The following is a 22881-nucleotide window of genomic DNA, read 5'->3' on the forward strand; positions in this document are numbered from 1 at the left end:
GCTTCTAGGCAAGCTTTCATCATGGGATTGAACTGAGGAGTGTTCGGGACAGCCCTCAACTTGGCCAATAGTAAGGGCATTTTATAAGATATTTCACAAATCTGTTAACTAAATTGTTACCAAAAAATTTCTTCACCAATATGTTTGTAAAGGTGTGTAATAACATGTGTTAAAATGTTGAAGTTCAATTCCCGTGGGAAACCCAGAAAAAAAGCTGTTGAATTCGGGTACCGAAAAATTATTTTCGAGAATTTTTTTTTTTTTAATCGGCCCTTAAGTAACTTATGAGGGGTCAAATAAGGGTTTTTCATGATTCTGAGTTGATTGTTAACATTTATATTTTCACTTTTACATTTACACACAAAGTAGCTTTTATTTCACATACATATATAATACTCAAGAGTTATTTCTCATTCACAATGTCAGAAGTTTCAACAGTCATTGTCTATGTCTTCTTCAGACTCAACAACATCATGACTGCAGTTTCTGCATGTAATGCCATTACAGACTTCAAACCTTTGCTCAAACACTGGCACTACTGGGTCTGAGTGTCTGGCTCCCATCTTCCCATCAGCCACCTTCTCCATGAAGGTCTTCATGTCACCACGCTCCTCCTCAGTGAAGGCAAGTTTCATGATGTGTTGATAGATGGCTGCATCGATGAGGAGGTGAACACGGATTGCTTTGTCAAAACATCCTCCATCCATGATGTGGTTGGCTGTCGTACTTCCAGGATAGATCAACTGGATCACATCTAGTAGTCCATAATCTTCCATGATGTTACCCATTGATCCAAGATAAGACTTCAGCAGGTGAAAACCACCCAACCTTGGAATGACGGGTAGATTTGCCTGCTTTATTATATTCACAGCCTTCAGCCAAATCGGAAGATCAAAGGTCACTATAGCGACCCCAGCGCGCCATATGCACTCTTTCAGAGTGGTGAAGATGGTGTTGAGGTCATTAGGGTCTCCTTCAATAACTGGGAGGAACTCGATCTGTGTGCTCTGCTTTGCATCATTAGCATGGATTCTCTTCATCCAGCCATTCCAGTTGGAGTGTGGGAACTCAGGATCGTTGGCTTTGATCACCCACCCCGCTGCCCAGAGTGTGTCACCTGGAGTGAGGAGTGGCTGATCATGAGCCAGGGAGGAGGAAAGCTCAGCGAGGGGGAGAAACATGATCGCGTTCGTTCCTATCTGTTTCCTGTTCGTAAATGGAATAATCTTTACTTCAGTTCCTCTCAGGATCTTAGCTTTGTCGAGTGCCTTCAACTTCACCCGGGGGAAAGCTGCTGTTGCCTGTGGATCTGGCAAAGGTGGTGCCGGAGAGGTGACTTCGATCCAACCCATTGAGTGAAAGGGAGTGTTTCCGTGAATAGAGACAATGTTTAAATCTATATTGTCTCCAACAAACTGAGTGACTGCATTGTTTGTTTCCCCAACCTCCATAAAGACCACCTGATCATTACTTGACAATTCACTTTCACTGGCTGGCACTTTGGCTGTCATCACTGATTGATCCTCAAGCGCAGCATCAACCGCAACCTCATCATTGATCTGTTCATCGGTTTCCTCCACAATGGTGTCAAGAGTGCCAGAAGTATCTGGAACATCATCTCCACTCCTACTATTAAGGAAGCAGTATTTGTAGTTTTGTGTCTCCGTGTAAGACTCAGTGTATCCCAGCCGGTGGAACTTGTTGAGCATCCATTTTGACCCAAATCTATGATCAAGTTGTATGGCAAGCCCCATTTGGTGTGGCAATACTCCAGACCGAGGTCGACAGGCCTTAATAAAATTCTGCCCCCAAACGGCAACTCTTTCGTCTGTCTTGACAATCGGTCTCAAGAACATCTGAAGGCTTGCAGGAACAAGTGTCAGCTGACTATCGATGTCAGTCATACTGTGTGTGGTGGGGTATGACTTTGGACCTAAATCAATCAAGGCAATATCATTGGATATGAACTTGAGTGCCGTCTTTATGATCTGAGTCTTCTCATCTCCATGGTCAAGATTAGCATGATGTTCTCGCAGAATATTGTCGGTGCCATCTTTGAGACAGAGTACATCTGCCCTTCTTTCCTGTGTTGTGAAATACAAGGTGTCTTCGTATTTCTCTAGAAGTTTTATCTTTAGCCAATGCTTTGAATAAGAAAGGCTCTTCTCTGGTGACTGATCAAACTCCTGCAGCTTTTCATGGACTTGGTCCATGTTCATTACCCCATGCTCTAATTCTGAGTCTAACCATTCGCAGAATTCAATAAAAACTGCCTCTCGCTCCTCATCAATACTCCTCTGTCCTCTCTTCCTTTTTCCTTCCTCATCAGTCTTGGACAAACTGTCACCTCTCGCAAACATAAGTTTGCATCGCAAATGGTACAGTGTTTCTTCTGCTACCAAGTCGTTGATCCCTTCCAGGCGTCCAGTGACTTCAGTGCCCCAGTCATCCCCGTGACTCCGTGCTGTCTTCAGCAAGCTTGCCTTCAGTGTATCTGCAGTCAAATTATCTGGCACTCTGTATTTCTTTCTAGCTTATGCTGGATTATTTTTGTAGAGCTGGGCTGGTTGGTTGCAAAGAATGCATACATCCTTATACAGGAGGTCAACTGACTGTGATCTTCTAGAACTGCAGCCAGTTGATGAACTGAACTCACAAGTAGTGCGTCTTCTCTTCAACTTTGATGACTCTTTCTCTGCCTTTGATGCTTGAGCTGACTTCTTGGTGGTTGCAACAAAGTTGTTGTACAGATCATTTTTACACTTCTGGTGGTACCTCAGTTTTCCTTCCTTTTGAGCCTCCTTCATACGTTCCACAACAGTAACATTTTCGACAGTTTCTGCTTGTTTCAATAAAGTTGAGTATCCCTTTGGAGTTGCCTGTATGAGCCTTTCAGCTGGTGTATCCGAGCGTGCACAGATGAAGCAATTGAGCACAGGTGGAGTAACGTCTTCATCCATATTGCTAGACTCCATGTCCTGCAAAGTAGAAAATGAGATATATTTAGAAATTATTTTTCCACAAAGGAGTGTCTGTGGTGAAATATAAATGTTAACAATCAACTCAGAATCATGAAAAACCCTTATTTGACCCCTCATAAGTTACTTAAGGGCCGATTTAAAAAAATAAAAATTCTCGAAAATAATTTTTCGGTACCCGAATTCAACAGCTTTTTTTCTGGGTTTCCCACGGGAGTTGACCTTCAACATTTTAACACATGTTATTACACACCTTTACAAACATATTGGTGAAGAAATTTTTTGGTAACAATTTAGTTAACAGATTTTCATATGTTTCCCTTACTACAAGGTATCATCCACAATTGTCTGCATCAAAGAGGTCCTTCTTTGTCGTAAGAATGGCCGTCGGGTCTTTCACCATTTCTTTCAATGAAACTATAACTTCCTTGACTATCCTGATGCCATCAACATGGTTGAACTCATTTTCTGCAGAAGTGTAAAATCTCTTCATCCATGGTCCAGTTAGATGCTTTCCCAGGAGGCCCAAAACCTGTAGCTCCGCCAACGCCACATCACTCCCAAAGTCTTTCATTAAAGATGACCTTAATCCACCAAGAGATGAACCAGTTCTCAGTAGCTCTGTGAAGAGTTAATGATGTTGTATTAAGAACCCTGCATCGTGGAATAAAATATGCAGTCGATTGCCTCTGTATCTTGGCAGAATGTTTCTTGGAAGGTTATTTCTGTCCAAGAAGGTTGTAAATCCCCAAGGATCCCCTTTGCCATCTTTGTATCTCAGTTTACTCATTTGCACAATGATGTTGGCAGCTACACAATCCTTCCTGTACAGTTTACCCCTTGATTCCTCCAGACGTTTAACTTTAAGTGCACTCCTTGTGGATGATGCAATGGAGTCCAACGGATGCAGGTGGCAATTCAACTCCTTCAGGGTTTTCTTCCACTCACTGTTTACCAGACGGAGGGCAGCATGATTGGCTGCACATCTGTCACTCATTGAGTTGGTGATGTTGTTGATGATGGCAGAACTTGTATCTTGATAATTCGTCCCTTCATTGAAGTAACAATATGTCTCTGCCATATTGTCGACGGCTTGATAAATGTGGTTTGCATACTCCTCTGCTGTTCCGCCAGGGAGTTCATCAACTGCAGCTGACACACATTCACCTCGGGTGGTAAAGTAACTTCATTGATATGGGTGCCTTCTTGTGTTGTGGCATCAAAACCCACAGTGGTGTCCTTGTTTGCAAGGATAGTCTCTGCAGCTTGCAGCTCTGCTGCTGCACCAAGTTCCCGGGCCATAATTTCTACTGCGCTCCTGCAGGGGATGTCATCGGCATCATTTCCAGAACGTTTGTTGAACTGCTTCATAATTATAGGAATACTGGCCGTTGGCACATTGTTTACAACACAGTCAAAAACTTTCATTCGTGTGTTTGTGGAGTATGTTTTGCCATCAGCTTTGGACGCAGACCCATTCGTGGACTTGAGTTCTTCAACAGACTCCTGTAGTACAGGGTTCTGGGTTTGCAGGTCACTGATGAGAGCATCCTTCTCAGACACTTGTTTTTTAAGTCTATTTTGCTCTGCAGCAGAAATGGTCTTCACCTTAGCACTTTTCTTTTTCTTTTCTTTTCTCTACGTTAAAAGTTTACAATGAACAGCTTTAAGCTTGTTCAGCTCTAGCTTTGTTCTTGCAAGTTCATTTGCCAATACATTTCCCAACAACTTGCGTTTCAAGACATGAATTTGTTCATTCTTTTTTTCTACTATTTCCATTTTTTGTCGGAGGGCCTGATTCACTACTTTTTTTGGTGTTTTTAATTGTAACTTGAAATCATTGCATTTCTCCTGATACTTCCTCTTCATTTCTGAGCAATGAGTGGATAGCAATGTAAGCTGGCGCTTCATTTTTGCTTTTCGTGGCGAAAGTTGCTGGCTCTGACTCCAAGTGGACCTAGTTGATGAAGTTGGCAAAGATTCACAGATCACATCTGGTGTGCACGGTACCGGATTAGCTGGACTTGGACTCTGGTTGCCATGAGAAGGACCTGGTTGGGGGCTTGAACTGGAACTTTGTTCACCGGTGATACTGACATGATGAGGAATTTCAGCACTTGTAGAAATGTCAACAGATTTATCATTGCAGGTATCACTTAAAAGACTGAAATGTTCATCACAGACAGCAGCAAATCTATCAAATTCATTGGGATCAGACAGCTTTTTGAACTTCGAAGATGTTAATGTCTGTGACACAAGTCTCTTTATGTCGGCATCCAAAGAACCGTGAATGGTAACAGAAGAAAAGTGCGCCTCCAGAAACTTCTTGGTAGCTGTACGACTCCTGTTTTCTCCAGCAGTAATGTAGACGTAGAGTACATGACCATTTCTGACCTCACCAACATCAGGAAGTGAATAAAACCTCTCAAGAATGTGTTTTCTGGCAGTACCGGGCTGGGCAACTGGATTCACAAGTCTGCGCTTCTTCTTTGGAGGCATCCTAAAAAGAGAATGTAGAGCATAAAGTATCCTAAGAGGTCATTCAGTACACAATTTGAAAAGAAAGGGGATCATTCAGAAAGAAATTTGAAAAAATGGGGGGCATGTTTGGGATAGCAATCTGTAAAATGGGGGTAATAAAATCACATCTTTTGTATCAGAGGAGAAATGCTACATGAAAAATGGGGGTCATTGGGTATCTGACTTTGAAAAAAATGATGGGGTCATAGGGTAACCGGAAACAAGAAAAAATGGTCATTAAGTAGCAGAAATTGAGGAGGAAATAAAAAAAGAAGTCATTGATGGGAAGAAGAAGAAAAAATTAAAAATGGGTCATTAAGTAATAGGTGGACCAGTAACATTACAAGGAGAGTCATTGGTAAAGGGGGGAGGGGGGGGGGGTCAGTTGACAGGCACGGTTTGCATATCAGGATATGAAAGTGACCCCCCCCCCCCCCCCAAAAAAAACATTCCATCTGTCATGTCTGTGAGATCTACCCATAAAACCATTGGCATTGCCATTGAAAATACCATTTTTGAATTTATTTTAATGATTAATCACACCAGAATGAATTATCATTTTTTGTCCACTATGATCAGTACAGACCCAAACTAAAATAACCTTATTTCTGGTCAAAACAACAAGATTGTTTATCATATTGATTTTTTAAATCTCCCAATGTGACGTCATGAATTTCGTGACATTACTGTCACGTTGAAGTTGTTCTCTTGTGCTGTGGGCAAAAATTCAATGCACTAAACTGCACCAAATTTTTCGCCGATTGTCACCAGATTTTAGCATGAAAATATTGATCGTGGTAAAAAAAAATCAAGCAAAATCTGGATAACTCAGATGTTATTCTGACATGATTTTACCAAAAATAACAATTTTGATCTTCTTTGGAGTGGATGTCGAATGATTTTTGAACGCATTTCGGAAATGTGAAATAACCAGAAATAATACTCCCAAGAAAACATCTAGCGACCATTTCTTCCACAGGCCTCGTGTACCGATATGTAGCCGGAAGTTATACGTAGTGTCATTGCCGATGCCTGTGCGGAGATGGGCAATCGTGTATCGACACGCAGAATGCCAGGGTCTGTATTGATGATGGTTTGCCGACTACACATGGGTACATTCCGGTCGATATAAATAGCGTTCACAACATACAATGGTGATAAAATGTCGTCATTAGGCAGATAAAATATGATTTAAAATGTCAACTTACTTTGATTAGTGTCAGTAGTCCAGAAGTATAACTGGTAAGTGGTTGAAATCCGGGCAATTTTAAAATCCTTAGCAAAACGTGAAGACTCGCCGGACATGAAAAATTAAAAATGGAGGCGATAGAATGGAATTTCCTCTACGTCATCAGCTGGAAGTCGAGGGGAATCCCCCTTCATTAGCCAATGAGAACCGTGCTTTCTTGGGGAATCCCCCGAGCATACGTAATCCGGAAAACAAGTAGGGTTTTTTTGTTTTTTTGTTTTTTTTTGTATACAAGATCGAGGCTCGTGAAAGAGCGAACATTAATCACACAGAAAGACAAACAGACACATAAAACAAATAACATCGGGAGCGGTAGACAAGATGGGGAGAGAGGGGGCAGGACACAAACACAACATTTGAGAGCAGGGACCGAGAGACATGGAGACATCGAGAGATCTGTGGGAGGGAGAGGGCTTTGGGGGGGAGGCATGTGAAGGGGGGGGGGGGTGGGAGAGGTATAAACATATGGACACTGCCAGGACTTCCAGGAAAGAAGTTGGAATTTCAAACAAGGTGGATCTGGGGTGAATTAGTGGTGGTAGAAAAGATCAAGGTTTTGGATGGGGGAAGATAAGAGATGGTGGTGAACAGCTGTTTTAAAGACCTGGAGGTCTAAACGCCGTCTAAACGTTCATGGACGAGCTCCATGTCGTATGGACGAGATCCATATTTTTTATTCATATTTAACTTAGCGCATTTCAGCAAGGAATACTATACACTGATCTCAGCCTGTGCCTGAGCAGCTCACTGATTCGCTCAGAGCGATCACGTGATGTTCCGTATGGACGTACGAGCCAGGCCAGGCTGCCAAGGGAAAGGGAGGGGAGGGGAAGGGTTGGAGAAAATGGCGATCGCGGATCTCGGGGATTGTAACATAGCGACAGTGTAAGCTTGATTTCTCTTCCAGTTCGACTCTTCGATCCAAAGGTGTTCCCCTCAGTCGTGGCAAATCCCAAGGACTTTATCTATCTATAATTCCAGTAATCTCTGTGTGTATGTTTGTCTGTGACCGCTGTTTCTCGACAACCACGGGTCCGATATACTTGAAACTTGCCAGGTATATTGCTGGGGACCCGAGGATGTGCCTTTTCAAGGTTTCATATTAATCGGAGAAGTAGTTACCGAGCTATGTCCAAAAAACGATTCAACCAATCAGAGAGCAGCGAGTTATCACGTGTGCCGAACGTGGCGAACAGACTCTGCCTCGGACGGCACATTTGAGAGCGTATTCATTTATTTCACGTTGGCAAACTATGTTGCCGCTATGTTGGCGTTAAACTATGTTTTAAAACTAATTAAAACTAATTTGCGATTCTTTCGCTTTCCTGCGCGTTTGTGCACGCTATGGCGATTTCTTTACCAAACTCCGCAAGCCGTTCACTTTGGACCAAACCATTTCATGTAAATAGAGGGGGGGGGATTGTCACCGTACTCGCAAGCCGTTCGCTTTGGCTTTGCGAATGGACCAAACCATTTCATGTAAATAGAGGGGGGGGGGGGGGGGATATAATTTTAGATATATATATAGTACGGGCATGCCCTAGTGTCTATAATCCTCAGAGGTCACGAGACTTGTCTTGGTTTCAAAAAGCGCGTCCATAATTCACGTAAAAACTGAAAAAGAAAAATACAGCCATTCAGTACATGCCGTTAATCATGGCGGCATAACGAACTTGCTATACCGTATACGAGTGACACAAAACCTACTACGATACATTTGCATCCACACAATACAATAATTTGCCTAAAGTTACTTCAAGAAGTTCAACAATAAATTGAGATTCAGCTTACCTCTATCCAAGTGTCAGGTATTAAAGAGAAAACATCGAAAATGGAGCCGACCAATTATTTCGTTCGTCACGGACAAAATGATTTGGCGGGAAGAAGGCGGAAGTGCCAGAATGTTAATACAGCGCCCAGTCACCACAGGAAGTCAAAATAATAATATTTGCTTAAACAACAGGTACAACAGCCTGCTGTTGCCTCAATGGGTGCGCCTCAAAGAGACGTTAACTTTGGTGTCCCATTAGCTTACATCACATATTTAGAATCGTATTTATCTATATAAATAAAACACAGGGTGTGTGTGTGTGTGTGTGTGTATGCGTGTGTATGCGTGTGTGTGTGTGTGTGTGTGTGTGTGTGTGTGTGTATGTGTGTGTATGTGTGTGTATGTGTGTTACCGATAGACCCCTAAATGGAGAGGCTCACGTACTTGATATTTGGCACAGACATGGCCATTGAGCCTGGGAAGGACATGGCCTACCTAAAAATATTTGACGAGATCCATATTTTTTATTCATATTTACCTCAGCGTATTTCAGCGAGGAACATTATACACGGAATCTCAGCCGGTGCCAGAGCAGCTCGCTGATTCGCTCAGAGCGATCACGTGATGTTCCATCCTCACTGCCAGACCACTGAACGGAAAATATATCGAATGACCATTGCCATTCACACCACATAGGTGGAGATGCACCTACCGGGCGCCATCTTGGTTGGCACTCGATGCTGGGCGATGGTGATTTCAGCTACGCGTTTGCACGTAATTCAGAGCATAAGCGATTGCGTTTTTTCACCTTTTGTGCGAGCCTGTTTTGTGTCGAGCATAGATGTCATCTATATAAATAAAACACAGTTTGTGTGTGTGTGTGTGTATATATGTTACCTATAGACTCCTAAACGGAGAGGCTCACGTACTTGATATTAGGCATAGACATGGCCATTGGGCCTGGGAAGGACGTGGCCTACCTAAAAATGACCTCCGATGACGAGATCCATATTTTTTATTCATATTTAACTTAGCGCATTTCAGCAAGGAATACTATACACTGATCTCAGCCTGTGCCTGAGCAGCTCGCTGATTCGCTCAGAGCGATCACGTGATGTTCCGTATGGACGTACGAGCCAGGCCAGGCTGCCAAGTTCAAGCTGCCTGATACCCTGCCCGTTTACACTCTCTGCAAATGTATGGGGGTCGAGGCTCCTGTGTGTGTGTGGGGGGGGGGGAGGGAGGGGGAGGGGAGGGGAGGGGAGGGGAAAGGGGAGGGGAAAGGGGAGAGGGCCTGTCCAAGATTTGTCCGAGGACGAGTTTTTTTTTCTTTCATCTTCAGATCCATATTTTTAGCCATAACGTAGCGCATTATGGCTCGCTCAGGATCTTCGTCAGGGTCGCGGGTGAGTTAGCCAATCACCTGGGAGCATGAGGCCACGTTGGCCACGCCCACGACGTGACATTAGCAAGACGTCGTTTGTTTGATTGCAGAGTCGTTCAGGATCTTCATCTGGCTAGCGAGTGAGTTGGGTTACCATGTGTAAACGTAAAAGTGAAAAAAATTGAATTTGTCTATGAGTTCACACATGGAAGACTGACTGTGATAAAGGCAATGGCACCGAAGAAAAGAAATTTGTCGCGTTCAACCTCCAGAGCAAGGAAAATCGCTGATCGGAGACTCCATGAAACCGATGAAGATACTTTTCACCGTCGACAAGCCAATCAAGATCGTGTCTCGAGATTCAGACAGCGAGAGACAGAAGATGAGACAGATGCACGTCTAAACGCCAATCAACAACGTGTGGCGAGGGCCAGACAGCGAGAGACAGAAGATGAGCCAGAGGCACGTCTAAACGCCAATCAACAACGTGTGGCGAGGGCCAGACAGCGAGAGACAGAAGATGAGACAGAGGCACGTCTGAATGCCAATCAACAAAGTGTAGCGAGGGCCAGACAGCAGGAGACAGAAGAACAGCGCCAAAAATGACTCAACAACTGGCAACCATCAGGCAGATGGCAGCCGGCCATTGCATGGGAGGAGGCTGCATTCAGTTACAATCCGAACACTGACTACTCCTCAAAGGTTTATATTGGCTCCATGTCGTTCACCTGTCAGTTTTGCCATGCCTTGAAATGGAAGGGAGAACACCAGGAATGTGTTGCAGGGGAGGCAATGTCCTTTTGCCTTCTCTCCAATCTCCACCGGAACCTTTGAAAGAACTACTTCAATCAACTATGATTCACCTGACACTTCTTCACCTGACACTTCCTGAAGGAAATCCATAATTACAACTCTTCGTTCTAAATGACTTCGTTTGGAGCAGATCGCGTCGTCACTGAGCAAGGATTCATGCCTACATTCAAGGTGCAAGGCCAGGTATACCACCTCATTGGCTCTATCCACCCTCAACCAGGTGAGCAACCGAAATTTTTACAAATCTATTTTATGGGTGACCACCGAGAAGAAGCCGCCCGACGAGGACAGAACTTCCCCAACCTACGCTCTGAACTAATCCTCGCCTTACAAGATATGCTCCACTCAAATAATGCGCTGGTCAACAGCTTCAAGTCGACATTGGAGAGAATGCCTTCACCTGATTACAAGGTCGTAATTCGAGCTGACAAACGTCCTCACGGAGAGCACGAACGTCGGTTTAACGAGCCAGTCAACAATGACGGTGCAGTTCTCATGGTAGGAGAGCAGTACAACAATCGCGACATCGTCCTGCATCTTCGCGACAACAACACGAAGCGGATTTCGGAGACTCACCGATCCTATGACGCCCTCCAGTACCCTCTGATTTTCTGGAAAGGACAAGATGGCTATCATTTTGAAGTTGAACAAGCTGGCGGCCGGGGAAAGAAAATATCTGCGAATGACTTCTATGCCTTCCACATCATGGTCAGAAAGAATTCCACGAATCATATCCTGCAGTGCCGTGATCTGGTCCACCAGTTCATCGTCGACATGTATGCCAAAATCGAAAGTGAGAGACTCCTCTTTATCCGGCTCCACCAACGTCAACTGAGGGCAGAATCGTATGCACACCTCAAGGATGCTGTCAACAATGACGGAGATGTTCAGAACATGGGACAACTGGTCATCCTGCCATCCACGTTCACCGGAGGTCCCCGATACAGGCGATACATGCACGAGCAGACCTAGGATGCGATGGCATACGTATGCAATTACGGTCGCCCGACCTTTTCCTTACCTTCACCTGTAATCCGAAGTGGGAAGAAATTAAGCGAGAGTTGATGATCAACCAGCAGCCAACACATCGCCATGACATTGTCGCAAGGGTATTCCACCAGAAACAGAAGGAACTCCTGCAGATGATTAAGAAGGGCAAAGTTTTCGGGACTGTCCGATGCTTCATGTACACCATTGAATGGCAGAAACCAGGCCTGCCCCATGCCCACATTCTGGTGTGGCTAGAAGAAAAGATCCACGCTCCTAATGTAGACTCTTTTATCAGTGCTGAACTTCCAAACCCTGATGAGGATCCAGAGCTGTTCAACATCGTCAAAACGTAGATGGTGCATGGCCCTTGCGGCCGGCTGAATCCATCGTCTCCGTGTATGAAGGACGGTAAATGCACCAAGCGATATCCTAGGGCATTTCTCAAGGAAACGCAGACTGGTCTGGATGGATACCCACTTTACCGGAGGAGAAAGCCTGAAAGCGGTGGATCTGAAACATCTATTTCAATTTCCGAGACCAGAAGCATAGACGTTGACAACCGATGGATTGTACCATACTGTCCACTTCTCTCGAAAATGTTCAAGGCTCATCTCAATGTTGAGTTCTGCAACTCAGTGAAATCAATCAAATACGTGTGCAAATACGTCAACAAAGGTTCGGACATGGCGATGTTCGGCCTTCAGAGGAACAAAAACGACGAGATCGAGTCATATCAGCTGGGGCGTTACGTCAGTAGTAACGAAGCTATCTGGAGAGTTCTCAACTTCCCTATCCACGAACGCTACCCAACCATTGTACACCTTTCCGTACATCTTGAGAATGGCCAGAGTGTGTATTTCACAGAAGGCAACGCAAGGCAAAAAGCAGCAGAACCACCAAGTTCAACTACACTGACCGCATTCTTCCAATTGTGTCAACAAGACGAATTCGCCAAAACACTCATCTACAATGAAATCCCACAGTACTACACCTGGGTGGTTGGCAAAAAGGCGTGGAAAAGACGTACACAAGGAGCACGAGTTGTGGGACATCCCGACATTCGCCGTTCAGATGCAATTGGACGAGTCTACACTGTACATCCAAACAATTTCGAATGCTTCTTCCTGCGCCTTCTACTCCATCATGTCAAAGGACCCATCTCTTTCCAAGTATTGAGAACGTTCAACGGCCAGGTTTGCGACACCTTCCGCCAAGCCTGCCACCTGCATGGCCTTCTGGAGGATGACAGCCACTGCGATGCCACTCTAGAAGAAGCAGCAGTCTCACGCTCTCCAGCCCTGTTGAGAATTCTCTTTGCCATCATGCTACAAACTTGCGGTCTCATGCTACAAACTTGCGGTCTCTCCAATCTGGTACAACTGTGGAATAACCATCGTGAGGATCTCAGCGAGGACATTCTCCACAGGGCAAGACAGGTTCATGCTGAAGCAGACTACTCCGATGCGATCTGCAATGAAGCCTTAGTACTCATAGAAGACAAACTGCTTTCTCTTGGAGGACATTCGCTGGAGGTCATTGGCCTTCCTGTAACACAGCGACAACAACAGAATCACCTGGCTCGGGAAGTACTCCGAGAGACTTCATACAACGCACAAGAGTTGGAAAACTACATCAATGAAAACGAGCCAAGACTGACAGTGGAGCAAGAACATATCTACATGCAAGTGCTGGCGAGCATACACTCTTCTGAAGGTGGATTGTTCTTTCTGGATGCACCTGGAGGCACTGGAAAAACGTTCCTTATCAACCTCCTCCTGTCAAAAATCAGGCAGAACAAGCGTTACGCCTAGGTCCCCCGTTGGTGAAGTGATGCGAGTTGACAAAGTGGAAGACGCAAGGCGGCCATCTTGGATTTTGACGTGGCGACCCAATTTTCAATAGTGTTCTCCCTTATGCGTAGATACACCCACACACCAGATTAGAAGTTGGTACCTCGCTTATTTTTCAAGATATTCCGCTCACAAGGTTCAGACATACCTGGCGGCGGCCATCTTGGATTTTGACGTGGCGACCCAATTTTCAATAGGGTTCTTCCTTATGCCTAGATACACCCACACACAATATTAGAAGTTGGTACTTCGCTTATTTTTCAAGATATTTCGCTCACAAGTTTCAGACATATATATGGTGGCGGCCATCTTGGATTTTGAAGGGGCGACCGATTTTTCAATAGCGTTCTTCCTTATGCCGAGATACACCCACACACCAAATTAGAAGTTGGTACTTCGTTTATTTTTCAAGATATTCATCTCACAAGGTTCAGACATACATGGCGGCGGCTATCTTGGATTTTGACGTGGCGACCCAATTTTAAACAGCGTTCTTCCTTGTACCTAGATACACCCACACACCAGATTAGAAGTTGGTACTTCGCTTATTTTTCGAGATATTTCGCTCACAAGGTTCAGACATATATATATGGTGGCGGCCATCTTGGATTTTGACGTGGCGACCCAATTTTCAATAGGGTTCTTCCTTATGCCGAGATACACCCACACACCAAATTATAAGTTGGTACTTCGCTTATTTTTCAAGATATTCATCTCACAAGGTTCAGACATACATGGCGGCGGTCATCTTGGATTTTGACGTGGCGACCCAATTTTCAATAGCGTTCTTCCTTATGCCTAGATACACCCACACACCAGATTAGAAGTTGGTACTTCGCTTATTTTTCAAGATATTCAGCTCACAAGGTTCAGACATACATGGCATCAGACATACATGGCGGCGGCCATCTTGGATTTTGACATGGGTTGCACCCACACACCAAATTCGAATGCAGTCCTTCGCTTACGCACGCACGCACACCCACACGCACGCACGCCCGCACGCACACACGCACGCACAGACGGACGGACGGACACACGGACGGAGGGGAAAACCAGAGTCCCCCTTTCGCTCCGCGGTGCGACGGGGGACAAAAAGATGATTGCTCTGGCTGTTGCCTCTTCCGGAATTGCTGCCACTCTTCTCACCGGGGGCCGGACCGCCCACTCAACCTTCAAGCTCCCCCTCAACCTTACTAACACGGAGCAGCCAATGTGCAACATCTCCAAGTCATCGGCTGTCGCAGAGGTATTTCGGCAATGCCAACTCATTGTCTGGGACGAGTGCACAATGTCTCACAGAGTTGCACTGGAGGCAGTGGACCGCACACTGCAAGATATTCGAAACGATCAGACTGTCATGGGAGGCATTACTCTTCTGATGGCAGGGGATTTCCGACAGACCCTGCCTGTCATACCGTGCGGAACCAAGGCAGATGAACTTCGTTACTGTATAAAGGCATCTCCTCAACGAAGTTGAAACTCAGCACAAACATGCGTGTCACCCTTCATGGAGATGTAGCCGCAGGCGCCTTTTCAGCAAAGCTGTTACAGATCGGAAACGGAGATTTGGAGACGTGCCCTGAAGATGGACTGGATATCGTACCATGCGGCAACAATGTCACCACGGCTGACGAACTCAAGGCGAACGTCTTCCCCAACATCCCCGCCAACTACCGAAATCACTCCTGGCTCTGTGAAAGGGTAATTCTAGCCCCAAAGAACGATGCAGTTGACAAAATCAATTTGGATCTTCTGCAGACTATTCCTGGGGATCTAAGAACTTACCGATCTGTCGACTCAACCCAAAACGACCACGATACTGTCCATTACCCGGTAGAGTTCCTCAATTCGCTACAGCCTCCGGGTGTGCCTCCCCACATACTCCATCTAAAGGAAGGTGTTCCAATCATGCTCCTGAGAAATATCGATCCTTCAAAACTGTGCAATGGCACACGACTGGCCATCAAAAAGTTGATGCCTCACGTAATTGAGGCCAACATACTTACGGGAAACTATAGCGGGGAACAGGTCTTCATTCCGAGGATACCAATCATACCATCTGATCTGCCATTCGAGTTCAAAAGGCTCCAATTCCCCGTACGGCTCAGCTTTGCCATGACCATCAACAAGGTGCAAGGACAATCTCTCAAGGTGGTCGGACTGAACCTTGATTCCCCGTGCTTCTCCCATGGCCAACTATACGTAGGATGTGTAGTAAGTTCAGGAATCTCCTTTAATCAAGTCGTTTATTAAAGACGATACCAAGCTCTCACAGAGCACACGGCCATCATGCCGAGCCGCCATTAACCACTCCAGCCACGCCCCCCTACTTCACTACGCAGTACGTAGTACTAATCACAACATCTCCCTTTCATTGAAATTATTATGTTTGTATGCAACAAAACACTACTAAACTAAATCAAAATAATAAACACAATCAGACACCACTTGACCCACACATAGATGGGATATTGGGTTACTGTTATAACTCTTAACCAAAATGTAATTACTGCTCAGTATGATTAGCTAAAACAGAGAGAACACAGAATCATTCCAATCAACGCATTGTCTCTGCACCAATATTACAAGGGCTGATTTCTGGTGGTCGTTATTCACTATCACGATATCTCAACGGTTTTCGAATCACACGGCCTGATCTGGTCGAGTACGGAGAGTTGTCCGGCCTTGTTGTCTCAGCATTCTCGTCATCCTTGGAGCTGGAGCAGCCATTAGTTTCCATTGCTGAAGCGTCGTTGTTGAAATGTACGTGTCGAGCAGTTGGTAGACTTTGATGTGTTGGTTGGGTCGGTTCGTCCTTCCACTTGGCACCACAATCGGGTGGATGAAGTTCACGCAAGTGTGCCCTGGTTCTTCGAAGATGCGTCCCGTTAGGCGTCTGTACTATATACGAGCGGGGTTCATTACAGCGGGCCACAACTTTCCCGGGGTACCATTGGTGCGTGTCCTTGTTCAGAATCCGAACCCGATGTCCAATAGCCAATTCAGGTAATTGCAGCCCAGCCGTTCTGTTGTATTGCTTCGCCATCCGGTCTCCACATTCCTTCAATCGTTCCTGAATTTCCTGATGCCTTTGTTGTGCAGGAACCAACAGACGACTTGGTAGGTTGGTGCGTATGGCCGGTTGAACAGCATTTCGCTTGGACTTGGGAGGTGGGAATCTACAGGTGTGCACCTCAGGTGTTGTAGTGCAATATCTATGTCACTCCCTGATCTAATACACTTTTTGATCATGTTCTTCACTGTTTGAACTTGTCTCTCAACCAATCCATTACTGCGTGGATACCTCGGCGATGTTGTCGTGTGTTTTACATTCCATTTGGTACACATATCACGGTACGGCTTACCCACATATTGAGGTCCATTGTCCGATATGATCTCCAGAGGTGGGCCGAACATACTGAAACACTCAGATGTGGCCTTGGCTACTGCACTGCTCGTCGTGTATTCCATTCTCTTCACAACTGGGTACTTGGTGTAATAATCCGTCACCAAGAGGTAGGTCTGCCCGTGTAGCTCACACATATCACTGGCTACCTTTGTCCATGGTACCGCTGGTATCTCATGAGCTATCATAGCCTCACACCTTTGTTCTGGTTGGTTCTCTTGACATGCCTTACATGTTCTGACAGCTCTCTCAATGTCCAGATATATACTTGGCCAGTAAACACATTCGCGTGCTAGACGTTTTGTCTTTTCGATCCCCATGTGCGCCTCATGGAGCTGGTCGAGGATATCCTTCCGTAGCTGCTCTGGAATTAGTACTTGTCGACCTTTGAAGAGAACACCGTCACAAATACCAATTTCATCACGGTATGGCCAGTACGGACGTAGGTCCACAGGCAGCTCTGTAATCCTAGCAGGCCACCCTCGATGTACAACCTGCTGCAATGCCCGAAAGGTTCTATCAGCCTTTCCACACTCTCCGAGTTGGTCCTGTTTCCTTGAGCTGAAATCAATGAGGTCAAAGTGATGATGATCATCCACATCATCAAGTTCAATACCATCTACACGTGTGTCCAACTGCAGTTCCTGATTGTTCTCTGGGTTCGGTAGCCTCGACAGCGTGTCTGATAGCATCATCTCACGGACGGCCTTATACTCCAGATCAAAATCGTAGCCTTGGATTTTCACAAGGAGGCACTGAAGCCGTGGAGGGGCGCTTGTAAGCGGTTTGCTGATGATCATGACCAATGGTTTGTGGTCTGTGTATACCTTGAAGCGTTTCCCAAACACATAAGTATGGAACTTCTGTATGTCAGCAACAAGGGCCAGGGTTTCTCGTTCAATGTTTGAATATGCAGACTGAGTGGGTGTCAGAGTACGTGACGCAAAAGCAACAGGCTTGTCATCCTGCAAAAGGCATGCACCCCGTCCCTTCTGTGACGCATCTACTTCCAAAACTGTCTCCTTGTCATGATGATAGTATGTTAGACAGGCGTCTGCATCAACACTCTGTTTCAGTTGCTCAAATGCAAACTGATGGTCTTCCTGCCACATGAATAATAATAATAATGCATTTATTTTATATAGCGCTTTTCAGGGAGCCCAAAGATGCTTTGACAGAGTGCAAAACATAATGCATAGCAAAACATAAAAACAATTGCAAAAAACAAGAATCAATAGGGAAATATTCAAAGCAAAAAGGAGGGAGAAGGAGCAGAGATAATCAGGGGTTAAATGCTGTGGGTTAAATGTTGAATGCAGTGTTGAACAGGTGGGTCTTGAGTGATGTTTTGAATGTGGTGAGTGAGGAGGAGTCTCTGATGGTGTGAGGTAGTGAGTTCCAGAGGACGGGAGCAGCGATGGAGAAGGCCCTGTCCCCCCAGGATCTGAATTTGGTCTGGATGGGGGGGGGGGGGGGGGTCAGGAGGTTGGTACCAGCAGAGTGGAGGTTGCGGTTGGGAGTGTGTCTGGAGAGGAGGTCAGCCAGGTAGGATGGGGCCAGGTTATGGAGGGCTTTGTAGGTCAAGAGGAGGATTTTGTACTGGATTCTCTGGGAGATGGGGAGCGTTGAATGGCACTCCATTCTTCAGTAAATCTCGGAGGGGTGCCACTTTATCCGCAAAGTGGGGAATATGTGGTGACAGATAGCTCATCAGTCCAATGAATCAGCTCAAGTCTTCCTTATCCTGCGGTGACGGCATCTTCCGGATGTCGCAGATCTTCCCAGGATCAGGTGAGATTCCTTGTTTGCTGTAGATCGAGCCGAAGAAGTTGATATGGTCGGTCTTGATGATACATTTCAAAGAGTTGAAAACCAGACCCTCTCTTCGTGCTACTTTCATCAGGTTCAGAAGATTACGATCATGCTCCTCTTCAGTTCGTCCTGATACTGCCACATCATCGGAGATACCAATACAGCCTGGTGCTTGCTCGAGTATGCGGTCCATGGCTTGCTGGAACAGATCCTGGCTGATACATAACCCAAAAGGCAATCTCTTGAAGCACCAGCGCCCAAAAGGTGTGCGGAATGTGGTCAAATCCTGGCTTTCCTCGTCCAGATGCACAGCCCAATAACCAGCCCGAGCATCTAATTTTGAGAATATTGTGGCATCAGCAAATTCTGGGTTCAGCTCATCTAATGTCGGTATTTTATGTGGACACCTCTTCAGCCAAGAGTTTAGGCGTTTCGGATCGAGACATACTCTTAAGCTCCCATCTTTTTTTACACTATTACAGATGGAAGAGCACCAATCCGTATGATAGTCCACTTTCCTGATGATACCCTGTTTTTTCATTTTCATTAGTTCCTCCTTCAACTTCCCTTTGATGTGAACACTACACTTCCTTGGTGCGTCAATCAATGCCTTTGCATCAGGCTTTAGATGAAGCCTCACTTTTCCTTTAAAATTCCCAATGCAGTCAAACCTGTCCGGGAACAGCCTTTTCAAATCATCCACGGAATTCACCTTGTAGGCCTGTTCCTCATGGCGCATTGGTTTCGGAATCCTTGATGCTGGAGGTGCAGCCTTCAGCAATGTCCTCCGTTTCCCAGCAATGCTGTTTATGGTGACGATGTTGAGCCGTTCACACGCTGGTAGTCCAAGTACTGCAGGTCCAGGTACTTCAACCACATAGAACCTGTACTTGAACCAATCTGAGTCTTTATATCGACACAAAAGTTTGAGGATTCCATGACACTTGATCTCACTGCCATTGTAAGCAGTGAGCTTGGTCCCACCAAGCGGAGTCAGTTTTGACATCCATTTGTTTCCATACATGTCCTTCACAATATGTGTTGGCAAAGTATTCCCTGACGCACCTGTATCCACTTTCAACTGCAGTTTGTATACACCTTTCATGTCAGGGCATACAATGTTCAACAATGTGTACACTTCATCCCTCGTCTCCTTCATACACAGTGCCGATACCCTGATCATGTGAAACGGCTTGGTGTGTTCATATGCCTCAGTGTCACTTTCGTAACTGTCTTCATCGCCTTCAGTACAATACCCCGACACTTCATTCACCGAGGTCCCATTATTGTTACTTCCCCGAAGCATACCTCTCAACTTGCTTCTGCTGACTCGACGGCCTCTTCCACCCATTGCAGGACGGCGGCTCCACTCATATCCATCAGCATATCTCGTGCTTCGTTTGGGATTTTCACAACAACGGGCCCAGTGTCCCAGTTCACCACAATACTTACAATAATCATTGTATGCTGGGCAGTTCCGTGGTGGATGTGATAGTCCACACCTTTTGCACTTTTGTCGATGTGTCATGGCATTCACAGACGATGAAGGCCCTTCCATCTTCTGGATGGCCTGCTTTCCAATTACCATTGCTTCGTACTTTCACCCCTCACTTAAAACCAGGTCCATGTCGTACCCGACCTCCTGTTCAAGCAGATGCTTTTGAAAATCATCATGTGGGGTGCTCGCAACAATCAACTCGATAATCCGTTCCGAGAGTTCTGCTTCGGAGAAATTGCACAACCTTCCCTTCCGTCGGCATCGGTTGACGAAATCATCAATGGACTCTCCTTCTTGCTGCCGAAATCTCATCATTTCCAGCCGGTGAATCCGAAAGTTTACATGAATGTCCAACTGATCCTCGAATAATTTATATAATTTATCCGGATCCTTTTTATCATCCTCACTCAGAGTCGATGCATTGATCCGCCTCAGTCCTTCGTCTCCCAGTCCCACAGCAATCTGAATCTTGATGGCCTGCCTGGCTTTAATATCGACGCTCTCGTCCGACAGCACCAAGTTCATTCGTTGCTTGAATAACTTGAAGGTCTCCGCCAGGTCCGAGCTGGACCAGTCCATTGTCGGGAACTTCGCCATGTTGAAAAAAACACGGAACGTGCCGCCGTGGTAATCCGCAAAGAAAACAAGACCAAACGTCAAACTGCTTGTTGATCTTCACGATCCCGTGCTGCCACCATGTAGTAAGTTCAGGAATCTCCTTTAATCAAGTCGTTTATTAAAGACGATACCAAGCTCTCACAGAGCACACGGCCATCATGACGAGCCGCCATTAACCACTCCAGCCACGCCCCCCTACGTCACTACGCAGTACGTAGTACCAATCACAACAGGATGTAGTCGGGTGGGACAAGAGAACAATCAAAACGTACATCCTATCCGAAGAAGGAAAAACAAAGAACATTGTTTACAAGGAAGCACTGCGTAATTAACTACGTGTCTGGTGTGTTGTGATGATTGTGAGAATATCGATTCTGATTCTGATCTGATTTTTATGTGTATTTATATGTATTTTTATGTGATTTTATGTATTTACAGACTTGGCATTTAATATGGAATATTTTTTTTGTGGTGGTGAACTGACTTTTCAAGATGACTTAGAACCAAAAGTTCATTGGAATTATGTTGAAATTATTCTCGATTTTGTTAATGTGACCTTTAGAAGAAACAAAAACCACATTTGACATTTCGAAGCAAATAAATTGATCCTTGAAAGTGATGTAAACTGATATCGAACTCAATTCACGGACAGTACTGTGTTAAACTTCTGTGCGTTTTCCAGAAGTATCTCTTTATTTTGCACATTAGGCAAAAAAATTTTTTAACAAAAACAAAAGTTAAATTACGACTGAGATTACGGACAGTAAAATTACAGTTCAGTACTTCGTGTAACCCCCACGAGCATTCAGGAGAGCACGTACACGTTGAGGCATGCTGTTCACGAGATTTGCCAAGGTTTGGACAGGAATCGCTTGCCATGCAGTTACAATCGCCTGCTGCAATTCACGCACAGAGGCAGGCTGCTGGTCCAAGTTGTCGATTTGACGCGTTAATTCTGCCCACAAGTTCTCTATTGGATTCATATCCGGGGACATGGCAGGCCACCCCATATGCTCTACACCACGGTCAGCAAGAAAGTGTTGGATCATGCGAGCACGATGAGGCCGTTCATTGTCATCTTGGAAGACAACGTTTCCTCGAAAGGCTGCACGAACAAATGGAAGCAATGTTTCTTCCAGAATGGCCCTGTGCTTGAACTGGTTCAGGTTTCCATTCAGAACAACCAGGTCAGTTTTGCCCCCTGCATGAAAAGCAGCCCAAACGGTCACCCCACCACCTCCAGATTGGACTCTTGGCACTATACAATCTTCGTTGTAGGCTTCATGCACTTGTCTGCGCACTCGGACATGGCCATATTGACGATAGACCAGAAATCTAGACTTGTCACTGAAGATCACGTGATTCCAGTGTCCTGGCTGCCATTGACGGTGCTCTCTGGCTCACTGCAATCGGCGCTGGCGGTGTTGTTCTGTCAGACGTGGCTTTCTCAGGGGACACCTGGCACGATAGCCTGCTTGAACCAGTCGTTGGTTGACTAGCCTTCTGGATACAGGCCCATTTGTCAGTTGCTGCCACTCAGCCCTAAGCCGATTAACTGACTTGGTACGGCCATTGCGGACTAACCGGTGCAGCTGGCGATCAACCCTCCTTGTGGTTCTGCGGGGACGTCCTGACCTCAGTATTGGAGTAGGGACACCCCTCTGAGCATTTCGTTTCAGGATCTTTGACACCTGACCTTGAGTGATGCCATACTGCCGAGCAATAGCACGCTGTTTCATGCCAGAATTTCGAAAAGCTACCACTAAATGACAAACAGCATTGTCGCGTTGACGGACCATCTCCAGGGGAAGCGGCAATAACTTTTGTAGACGTGCAGGAGTTGTTTTCCACAAATACAGAACGCAACAACCCTTATATACGCGATTGTGAAGCCAATCGTCAAATGTACCTGTCCGTACATTTTGTCACGCCACCTGTGATATAATCCTGTTATTGACTTCTTGCTGCGACAGACAATCAGTGACATGG

The 22881-nt window shown here is 45.6% G+C and overlaps 1 pseudogene; it reads left to right on the forward strand.

The window, feature by feature from the left end:
* The first annotated feature begins 11779 nt into the window (after window positions 1–11779).
* The window catches only part of LOC144893938 (uncharacterized), a 64986-nt pseudogene continuing 53884 nt past the window's right edge, over window positions 11780–22881 (forward strand).

The sequence above is a fragment of the Myxine glutinosa genome, chromosome 10, assembly GCF_964187855.1.
Source record: "Myxine glutinosa chromosome 10, kmMyxGlut1.1, whole genome shotgun sequence".
NCBI classification, from domain to species: domain Eukaryota; kingdom Metazoa; phylum Chordata; class Myxini; order Myxiniformes; family Myxinidae; genus Myxine; species Myxine glutinosa.